Source organism: Lactuca sativa, chromosome 5 (genome assembly GCF_002870075.4).
Source record: "Lactuca sativa cultivar Salinas chromosome 5, Lsat_Salinas_v11, whole genome shotgun sequence".
In the NCBI taxonomy this organism is placed as follows: Eukaryota; Viridiplantae; Streptophyta; class Magnoliopsida; order Asterales; family Asteraceae; genus Lactuca; species Lactuca sativa.
In genome coordinates this window covers 357,367,389-357,379,089 of record NC_056627.2, presented here as the reverse complement: position 1 = coordinate 357,379,089, position 11,701 = coordinate 357,367,389, and the positions used below count along the sequence as shown (strand labels likewise).

Here is an 11,701-nt window from a genome sequence, read left to right as displayed (position 1 = left end):
CCATGGAACAAGGATGGCAATATAGTTTACACTAGTATTTGCTTATGGTTCAGACCACTACTAGAAAAACAGCCTTTTACGATGCACAATTAATGACACTCGCTAATAGAGGACACGCATTTGTGTGTGCCCTAACAATTGGTGTCAGTTTTCCAAAATATGAAGCATAGAGGACACGCATTTATGTGTGCCCTAAAATTAGCGTCCAACAAAAAAATTAAAAACACGGAGGGCACCTGCCATAAAAAAGTGTGTCGTGTAGAACTGTCGTTTTATAATCTTTTTTCACCAAAACGCGTTCTTCAACTTTTTAATTGCTAAGGGGGGAATGAAATACCAAAAAAATTGAAAACCCCACCTGATACTCTCCTCCTTCTTCTTCGTATTGTGAAATCCTCTTCGATCATAAGAAACCCTAAAAGCATTGTGTGGGTTCCTGATATGCGATTTTTAGTAAATCGATGATTGTCGTCCGCTCACAGGGCCAAGAAATTGAAATCAAAGGGTTAGGGTTGGTTCGTCTCCATCTCTCGTTCACTTCCATTTCTACTTTCTCTTCCATCTACAATCTCACTTCCATAACCCACTAAAAATGTCTCTTCGAATACTAGTTAGTAGTGGGAAAACCCTAGGTCCATTCTGACGATTACGCTTCGCATACGATTATGGCGCCGCCACAGGAGGATTTCTGCAGATACGGTATGGTTTCCGCCCTGCCGTTCGATCTGCTCTTTTTGGTGGTGTTCTGTTAGCCATTATTGAATGGTCTTGGAGCATGCTTAGTATGTTTATGAGCACTCAACTGCAGATTCCTGTGCTGATCGAAGAGGCGCCACAATCAGCTCCAAATATGAGTCCATGATTTGATTTTCCTAATCGCGCCTCGCAACCTGAGATAACGCCTTTATATTGGTATGGTCGCCTATTTCTGAATTACGCTGTTTCTAAATCTTCTAATTCTTCTAAACACAATTGATGCTTTATTTCTCTACACTACTGCTTGTGATTTTTGGTTGCTCTGTTACTACATAAGACAGCAACCTGGTAATCTTTGAATGATAAATCACTGCCTGTTTAGGGATAGTTTTTGGTGAACACCAACTGTTTGATAAAATGCCCCAATGAGCGACTCTTGTGTTTGCATGCTATATTATATATTTAGAGCAAGGAACTACACATGTTTTCATTAAACCTGAGATAAAATGAATTATTCTTATCTGTGAAAACACACACATACCTGTATATGTTGTATATAATTATATAAAAAGCATTGTAGCTTAAAGAGACAATTTCTTGAAAATCTTTGTTTGGTTCACACAGTATTGTTTATTGTTGATACATGTTTGGGTATGATTACCTTGGTGGCTATGAGCATGATATGGGTGGCAGGCCTGGCTATCCTGATGATAGGCCCCGTGGTAGGTATGGTGGGCGCTCATCTGGTGGGTACCAAGGTGGTCCATCAGGTAAGCACCAGTTGATCATCAAATATAATTGCTCAACAAAACATGTAGTTTGTTTTTGGGGAGAGGCTAAGTTAGATGACAACATTTAAGTTAAATACATAAGTATTATACATAACGTTTCCCTAAACTAAAATAATACATTCTGACTCTGTCTGAAGGCATAGAAACACTAGAATGGGACATATACTTGTTGGAGACTTCTTTTTCTGTAGGTATCAAGAATACAAATCAGAATATATATCAACTCTGAATATCCAACACAGGTTTGAATCTTGATCTTATTGTTTCATCCTATCTATATTGGCAAATCTAGATTATATGTTCTTGTTGCAGGGGCCACTGGCTCAACATACTACTGTTCACAGTCAAACTCTTCCCTCAACAGTTCCGTCTAATCAGGTTTAAAACATTTTATATTATCTCATTTTTAGTATCTCTAAGGGGCTTGAAAATGGTAATCCACTAATTTTCTGAAATTTAGAAAAATAAAAGTGAATTTTTTTGAATCACCTTAACATTAGTTAAAGGTGGGAGCCAATCGGGATTTTACAAATTATTTTTGACAAAATGGTAGGTTACTTATTTTTATCAGTTGTTTATAAAACAAAACAAATCCTTACAAAAAAAAGTGCATTTTTTTTCATTTATCATATATACATTCCATATCCCCTGACAAAATGGTGACTCAAGGTTGAAAGACAAGTATCACCCCACAAATTTGCTTGTTACTATTGAAAGGTGCCCCTTTTTGACTTTTGACTGATGGAATGGAATGGACCATTCTTGATGGAATGGGATTCCTTCCATTTTGTTAATTTCATTCCATATTCATGGGATATCTTTTTTTCATTCCATCACGGAATGGAATGAAAATCAGTATAAGCGACTTTTATGACACAATATTATTATATTACATATTTATTTTTGAAAATAACGAACAAATATTAATCTTACTTTAACTTATATGGGTTTTAACGAGTTTTATTATCTTTAAATAAAATTACTAAAGTTAAAATGAGTTTTATTATGTTTAATTTTCTTTATATGGGTTTTAACGAGTATAAACGACTTTTATCACACCTTTGAAGCAACCGCATGGAAGTAGAAAGAGCCACCAAAGATTTGATGCTGAATTCTTTGTTTTATGTATTATCATTTTGCATGAAGTGCTTCAGACTTGGAACTTTGCATTCTATAATGTCTCTAAGGTTAATAGACTATAAAATATCACCTGTAATACTAATGTTAGATATAAATCAGGAGGAAAATGGTCATTTTAAAAATCAAATGATTACCTCCAAATAACTTCTCGATTGATGCAGCAATAACTTTCATCACTCGGGTAGTTGGAATACTAAGAAGCTTGAAACAATCTTTAGCAATTAAAACTTTATTAGGCTGCACAAGTTTTTCATTAGGTAAATACAAAGAATAGGTGGTAACTTTACACTTTTTTATTTTTGGTTTATTGGATATATCTTCTGGGCCTAACTTGTATTGATTTATTTTTTTCTTCTTTATATCTCTATCTATCAGTTTCATGCCCACTCATATAGGGGAAATGAAAAAAATTATGGCTTGTATATTGTTCTGGTAAGACCCTATGCTTCTTAAAACCACCTAGATAATATTATTCATTTTCTGGATTAATATCTCATTGTGGCCACTTTGATTTTTTTAGTTGTTATTTCTTCTCTATTGGATGGTTAGAGTGGAATGGATAAAGAGCAAGCCAAGAATCATATATTGAGTTGTCAGGTATATGTTCAACTTCTCAAAGTTCCAAATACTTTTTGTAATTTCATTATTTTTTTATATTCAACAAATCACATCACATGTAAGGAAATATAGACAATGTGTTATGTTGTCTCACACTCTCACTCTCAGGTTATGATTGTTGATCTTTTTGACAGATGATTACTAATACATGTTAAGTGAAGAGAAAACTTTACCTAAAGGGAATCCACTCTTTCTTAACACAACACTCCAGAATGAGAATATCATTATAAAGGTTTTTTTCATATCTATTTTCATTAACATATAAACATTCATAGATTTGGAACTAAGGAAGATGAAATCAGTGAAAAAGTTGTGGCTAATTCCGTTGACACTAAGGAAGATGTAACCAATAAAGATGCATTGAACAACACTTTAGAACTAGAGAAACAAAGGTCCGTAGATCTTTGTGAAACAAGACATCCACAATATCTAAATTTTCTAATTTGGAATTCCCATGATGCTTGTAATCGTTATTTAATTCTCTTCTTTTTTGTTTTCAATAAAATCAGTGAAAAAAATGAGCTTGATCCTGTTGAAAGTAAGGAAGATGTAACAAATGGACACAAAGAAAGCCTTCCCAATCAGGTATCTATTGACTAGAAGGTCAACAACACCCAAAAAACACGACAAAATCTTAATAACAAAACACAAATCTTGCCCCACGTCAAAATTCTCATCTTTTGTCCCTGACAGATGTGGGAAAGATGGGATAGACACAAATTCTTGATCTCTCTCTCTCTCTCTCTCTTATGCGTTCTTGATCTCTTATGTGTGTAAATTACCATAATGCCCCTGGTTAAAATAAAATTATACCTTTAAACAAGAAGGTGTAAATGACCATAATGCCCTTGGTCAAAATTCTCATTTTTTGTCACAGCCAGACGTGGGAAAGATGGGATATGGTTGGAAGGATTCATGGGTAAGGAAACCAATGGTTTAATGAGGTCCCACAGTGTAGATCATGAATTAAGTAAGTCCTACAAATGTGATTTGATGAAATTAAAGGCGTGTAGTTGGGGTAGATGAGCAGTGGCAGCTGCTGCTAGGTTCTCCTAAATGAGGTTGATGGCAAGAAGCTTAAAATTTGTAAGTTCTATTGCTATAAAATATCATCTGTCATTTGTAAATGTTTACAGATGATATTCTGTTAAAAGGTTTTGATGCATGTTTTGGTATTATTCAAACGGATCCAAAAGCTATGTAAGTTTTTTTTATTGGTATTAAAAAAATTGCTTATTTGTGTTTTTTCTAATAATGTTTCCGGTTTTGCCCCTTTTCAGGCGGGAGGGATTAAAGATGGTGAAATGAAGAGGACTTTTAATACGGGAATCGGGATGGTTTTGGTTGTTAGCAAAGAGGCTGCTGAAAGGGTACTTAGGGAAGAAGGTGAGATGGTGTGCCTAAAAGGGGGAACCTTGTACTTAAAATTTGTATTGCTAGGTTCTACCAATGAAAAACCTAGTATTTTTTCATTTTTTCCAAAAAAACTATCAACCTTTTAACTGCTTCCAAATAAACCTTAAACATTTTTAGTTTTTCCCGAAAAGAATCTCGCATTTTACAAAAAAAAATTGCAAAATATCATGGGTTAATCTCATACAAGACCTTATATTTTGTGTTTATTTTTTGGAGTGATCCTCATTTATTTTTTGCTTGAAAAAGACCTTGTATTTTTTCATTTTTTCTGATCTGGCCCTTTTAGTTATTTTTTTCCAAAAAAGTTGAGGGACACATTCTTGATCTCTTATGTGTGTAAAAGACATAATTGTCCTCCAAAACACTCATTTTCGTTGTTTGACAAACTTTTTGTAGATATTTGAAAGTAAAGGTGAGTTGAGGATATTTTGCAACAAAAAACGACAAGTCACAATCCTCTCAAGAATTCCACTTTGCAATTGTACAATGTATATTCAGGAATCTGGCTGACTGGTTGGGAGTTGAGGAGATTGGTCTGTTCAATCTCAAACCAAGTGTACGGCCTATGCCTCTTGAAGTTCATACACAGGCAAGTCAAATTTCAAACCAAGTGTACGACCTGTACAATGTATATGTGAACAGAGTTGTGGAAGATTTTGATGATTGGACTAATTGGCTTATGTATAAAGGTGGAGTTGGAGTGAAAGGAGACAATAGTTGGGAATCCTGGTGGGATGAAGAGCAGGCACATATCCAGACAATCAGAGGGCGTGTACTTGAAACTATATTGTGCTTGAGGTTCTTCATATTTCAATTCGGGATAGTCTACAAGCTCCATCTCACTGGAAATAATACATCATTATTGGTACTTACTATTTTTATTTATTTCACTTTTTTTTCTACGTGAAATAGAAAAATGTTGTTTTTCTAGTAGTGTCCTCTTGGTGATCCATCAATGAAGTGGCCAACTTGCATCATGTAATAACATTTTAGGTGAAGATGTAGGTATATGTTTTTTAATGAATAATATCATATGTATGAATATGAAACAAAGTTTGTTATTTAGTATATGATAATCATGTATAGGGAAAAGTTTTCTATTGATTTGTTTTATCTTTCCATGGATCGATTATTTGTATAACATTAAATTTTATTCAATGGATTGTATTTTTTGTATATGGTATTTAATTTTTTTGTTATGAGACATTAAATGCAGATTTAATTTGAAAATTAGTAAATCTATAAATAATATATTTTTTAAACATTTAAAATTACGATACGCAAAAATGTGTGTCATCTTCATTTATGACATGGCCTTTCTTGACAAGGGCATCCTTGATACGCATTGCGTGTCATAAACACGCGCGTTGTAAGGTTACGACACGCAAATGCGTGACGTCTTCCTTTATGACAGGGCCTTCCTTGATACACATTGCGGATCATAAATGCGTGTCATAAATGTGTGTCGTAAATGCGCGTCGCAAATAGACGATGCGCAAAAGCGTGTCGTCTCTCTTTATAACAGGGCCTTTCTTGACACGCATTTGTGAGTTGTTTGAGCGTTTTACGACACGCATTGCGCGTCATAAAAGGTTGTTTTTCTAGTAGTGGACCCTGCCGGATTGCTAGGCGTGTGTCACGATTTAGTGATAGTCGTAATCAATGTAATTTCTATTTCGGTCATAATAGAAAATTTTATTTGTATTGTTAAATGTATGTTTAATAACTGTGATTACTGATTTACATCACGCACCTCGGCGTTTCCGGCGGCGGCCGAGGGCGTGACAAGTACCTATGGCAATCTGGTAATGAAGGCTAGATCTTTTCACTAATCCTAATGAATACCAACAGTTCTATAAAATAAGGATCAACCAGGCAGGATTCACTCACGGATTCCTTCATGTGGTTTAGGCCAGGGCGGGGTAGCCCGCGCGAAGGTGAGTAGGCCCCAGTATGATCGGATTTGGGAAATGGTAGGTCGTTGGAGACCAGGTGTGATGTAAGACTACAGTGGTTCTGGTAACATTCAATTTTCGTATTAGATTCGGTGGAGACGACTAGTTGGACTGATATGATCAGAGGATAAGAAGGAATAATGGAGCCATGAGTGGCAATATGGTTAGGGCAGATTTCGATAGCCGACGTTCTCTTCGGAAGTCGCAGGGAGCGACTGCAAGGTTGCTATTTGGCTCAGCAACCGGGTAGGAATCCGGTATTCCGAATAGCGGCAGTGATCTGGGATTTTGCGTAAAGTACCTTGTGGACAGGAAGACACTAATTCACTTGCAGTTGGATTAAATAATCTCAGAGTAATTGATTTGACCCTGTTGCACATCTCTTGTCCGAGTCTAACCGTTACAAGGATGAATCTTCTACTCGAAGGATTATCTAAGCCTTCTGTCGGGTATAAGTATTCTACAGCTGGTTATGGTCAGTGGCTTTGTTCTCATGGGTTGCAACAAGATATTCAGGGTTAGAAGCATTTTTGGTTGGTCAGTTATTCGATGATGTTATGTCATGATAATATTTCAGCGTGGGCAGTCTGTCGCGGAGACAGACCACTATAGATTTAAGATTTAAGATAGGCAGAGGTGGTTTTGCGGTAGTTTAAGGCTTGTTTTCTTCGGTTTGGAATTTTGGTTTGGGTTTGATTATCTCGGGAAGGTTGTCTTCTGCACAGAATCATCGATTGTATTCCTCAGATTGTTTGTTTTGATATGGGTGAAGGTAAGGATGGATTTTGAGGTATTAGCTGAGTTAGAACCCTTGAAGAATTGAGTTTGGGCTCATTTGGAGGTGGATGTGTAGTTTGGATGAACCAATTAATCGGTTTGTGCTTTGGAGCCCACGGGTATCGGTAAAGGTGTTGGTTTGAGCCTTTTATGAAATTTGGATTTAAGTTCAGTTTATTTTCAGGCTAAATAATGTTGATAGAAGTGTAGTATTTCTCGTTATCTTTATGTGGATATAAAGAGCGTAAAAATCGAAGTTATAACGAAGAAGTTATGACCATTTGAAGTTAGAGGGGATTTGGGCCAAACAGGGTACGCATAGCGTACCAAGTAGGAACGCATGGCGTTCAAAAGGAAAATGGACGCGGGTGCATATGGGAACGCCCTGTGTTCCCCAAGGGAACACGTTGCGTTTGTCTGGGCATATTAAACCCTAATTTTTGGGTCTTTGACCCTATTTAAACACCTTAAATCACCTCCAACCCTCATTTCCTTCAGCCTCCATCCTATCTAACCCTAAGAACAAAACCCTAAGCCTCTTGCATGCATTTGGAGCCTACCTTTTGCATCTTGGTGTTATTTGGGTGATATTGAAGAAGAAGGTGTTTAGAGAAGAAGCAAGGGATTGATGAGAGCTTGTAGATCCATAGGTTTTTCATCATTTCCAGCCTATTGAAGGTATAAAGCTCTCACCTTTGTGCTTCTACATTAAAAATCTAAGTTGGGACTTGAAGTATACATGTTATGATCTCTTGAGGCTCTTTGTGAGTTTGAGTCACTCCAAGAGCCTAAGATTTGTAGACCTTGCCTTTTCTGAGTTGGTTTTGATTTAAAGTTGGAGTCTTGATGCATTAAGTCCTCCCACGTTTGAGTTATTGGTCATTTTGTGAAGTCTGGGTGTTTGGAATCATGCTTGGGTCCTTTTGGACCATGCAAAGGTGCCAAGTGGTCGACTTTATGGTTTAAGACACTGATATGGACCTATTTGGAAGTTCTGGATGTTGGGCTTAAGCGATTAAGTCATTTGTGTATTTTTTGGTTTCTGGCCCGGAACATCGTGCTTAAGGTTGGGGAACACCGCGCGTTCCAGCCTGGTGTCCCGATGGATGGCTCGGTGACGAATGCACAACGCTCCACAAGGGAACACCCAATGTTCGTGTCGCCAGTGGACTTTTAGGCTTTTGGTCTTGGACTTGGTTTTGGGGTTTGGGCTTTCTAATTTGGGCCATGCGTAGACAAATCTGACTGAATTTCCCGGTCTAGGCCTAAGGATTTTGGGGTTAGGCTTTTGTGGGCTTAGTTTAGATGTGGGCCTTAGAGGGCCTAGTTGGTAGATAGGCCTTAGTGGGCCCAATGGGCTTGGGTTAATATTGGGCCTGATTAGTTGGACCGTTTATGGATTAATGGTTTTGGTTTGAAACTCAATTGTTAATTGGGAGTCGCTTGTTTGATAGCGTGAGGTTTCTAGCGAATTTGTAGTTAGAGATTATTCGAGGGATCAACTGTTGAGGTGAGTCTCCCCATTGTTTGTATGGGTCGAAGGAACCAATGCCGACCCATTGGGTTTATGTATGGTAGGAAGACCTGGGAGTTAGCCCTAGGCATTATGTATGAAAGATCAGGAGGTGGCTCCTGGCACACTGTATGCTATTATGTATTGTAGGAAGACCCGGGGGTTAGCCCTAGGCATTATGTATGAAAGACCAGGAGGTGCTCCTGGCACACTGTATGCTAATTGGCTAAGTAGAGTAGTATGTATGCTAGTTGTCTTTGTGATGCTTTCATGGAAGACCAAGAGGTAGCTCTTGGCACTTGTATGTAAGACCCAGGGGTGGCCCCCGACTTGGCAACAAATACCACGAGGCAGCTCGTGGCATAATGGCAAGACTATGTGTGGCACATAGCATCTTTATTGTTTATGATATATGTATGGATCACGGTTATGTATGGATCAGTTGATATGTATGGTATGTGGTATTTGGGGAACTCACTAAGCTTCATGCTTACGGTTTTCAGTTTTTGTTTCAGGTACCTCTAGTTTTCAAATAAAGGAGCTTGGGACGATCGCAACGCATACACCTATGTTTTTCCATAATATGTGATTTCTGGGAATAAACTCTGATAAATGCTTTATTTAAAATGCTTTTCAACGTGTGAACCAAGTTACAATCGTGTTCTAGTTATATTAAAAATGAAATTTTTGGCCTTGAATTTTGGGATGTTACAAAAAATACACGCGCAACCTACTAGAAAGATTTGGTATGACAAATAGCACAAAATTGAAAGTACCAATGGCTGTTGGAACACGCTTGAATCCTTCGTTGGAAAAGCAAGTTGTGGACCTCACTACATATCTAATCATGATAGGTTCTCTTTTATACTTAAATGCGAGTAGACATGATATCAGGCTATATTCACATTAGTCAAAGAGCTACCTTTCTCTTCTCATTTTGAGTAAATAGATTTCTGCAATGTCCATATCTTTCGCAGAGGTACAATGAGTTTCCTTACCCAATCTTTTTCACCAAAATCTTTCTTCACGATCACACACATCACTATATGTCCTCGACATCTCTAGTAGAAACCAACCATAATGTAGATATGGCACCAATCTGTGTTTATGATCCTGATTCATTTTTCCGTGATGATGGTGAAACCTAACAATCCCAACTTCTAGGGAATTGACGGTGAACATCTTGTTCAAGATTATAATGAAACATTTTTTTAGTACCACTTTTCGATATTCAAAATCATTTTCCTATCGTTATGCATGATCTTGACAAAATGCTCTTTAACCAAGACATTTTTGCCCAACAGGATCTAGATCTTATTTGTTTTGGAATATGATTTCCATCTGAATATATTTTTGAACTCCAGTCACTACGAAATATTACCCAACCTCGCACTTGTTCTTGACTACAATGGTCAAGTAATTTTTTTTCAATCAATTCACAATTATGTTAAGTTGTGGTATTGAGCAAAATTAAGCCTACCTTCGAAACCTATGCAAAAAGAAGTTCTTCAATACTCATTGAGGAGTATTCGATTGTATTTCACGGGAAACCACGTAAGAAGTTTGTCATCTCTCTTGATGTCGAATAAAGAGATCTTTACCCGGGATCCAACTGTTTTCGCATCAAATGTTATTTGATGTCACTATTCGCACATTATTTTATTTTAATTTCCGCTGTTTATTTGGCACACGTTTGCACTGGAATCCTTGAGGTTTTGGGTAATACCAATTCGAAACCTAGATTTCGCAAGTCTGGCGCGATTTACAATACCACAAGTGAATGAACCTAACCTCATAGCGAAGGCATGGTGTTCTCTTCATGAAAAAAAACATGGTGACAGTTCGAAACATATGATGGTTCTTATCGCATTGGGATCAACAAAACATCCGACGGAGGTGACAGTTCAGTCTTTCATGAGATTTTCGAAAATCATGTTAATCACTTTTTCTTATGTGTCGACTGGTTACATTAACCGACCCCATAACCAAGGCAACACATGGCCGAATCTGATTGGTTAACGGTTCAAATTCAAATTATTCTCCGATTATAAAAGGAATTCAAATTATACGTCTATCAAAATAATCTTCTCTCAAAAATGTTATTTATCTAAAATAATATTCTATCAAAAAGATTATTTACTTAATATTTTCCCACATGATGTGTACATAATAAATAATTATATAGTACGTAACGCGCATGATGAACGATTACCCTATTTTAGGATTTTAATTATTTATTATTATCTCTTAAATATCTAGTCCGAATTTGCGGGGGTTACAAGATGCACCAAAATCTAATATCCACAAGGTTGAAGGTATACCTGAAGTACTAGACGAAACTATACATGAGTAAGACATGGATGTTGACTTGGTAATATGATTTGAGGAAATGATATCTCTGAACTTTTCAACAACCTGAGGATCCAAAGCTGATGTCGGTGTAACAATTATTTCATCCTCTATCGAAGGTGCAGCTGCAGAAGTGAACCGTGTGATGGACAAAAATGTGTTAAAGAGGGGTGTGGCGAAAATTGTCCAGAAGATCAATTTTGCTGAGGATGTTGAGACTGTCCGGATGGTCTAGTTTATTGTTGTTGTTGTTGATTTCCCTTGATTAACAACAAAGGGCACTGAGATTTCCAATGGTTTTCCTTTTTGCATAAAGCACACTCATCAAATGCAACTTTAGGTCTATTCTAATTAGAGTTCTGAGGCCGTTGAGGAACAACAAAGACAACTAGAGTACTGACAGACTTAGATCCATTGTCAACATGTAACTTGATGTGAGTTTCTTC

The 11,701-nt window shown here is 37.0% G+C and overlaps 1 long non-coding RNA gene across 3 annotated transcripts; it reads left to right on the top strand.

The window, feature by feature from the left end:
• Nucleotides 1-364: 364 nt before the first annotated feature.
• On the top strand, nucleotides 365-6,164 carry LOC111912550 (uncharacterized). Of its 3 annotated transcripts, none has more exons than XR_008224178.1 (10): nucleotides 365-1,466; nucleotides 1,625-1,729; nucleotides 1,800-1,865; nucleotides 2,789-2,884; nucleotides 3,003-3,059; nucleotides 3,148-3,224; nucleotides 3,380-3,637; nucleotides 3,755-3,830; nucleotides 4,123-4,631; nucleotides 5,058-6,164. It is a non-coding gene; the product is annotated as an uncharacterized LOC111912550 (long non-coding RNA). The 3 variants fall into 3 exon arrangements; XR_008224177.1 differs by having other exon boundaries at nucleotides 365-1,729; nucleotides 4,123-4,445; nucleotides 4,526-4,631; XR_008224176.1 differs by having other exon boundaries at nucleotides 365-1,729.
• Nucleotides 6,165-11,701: the final 5,537 nt, after the last annotated feature.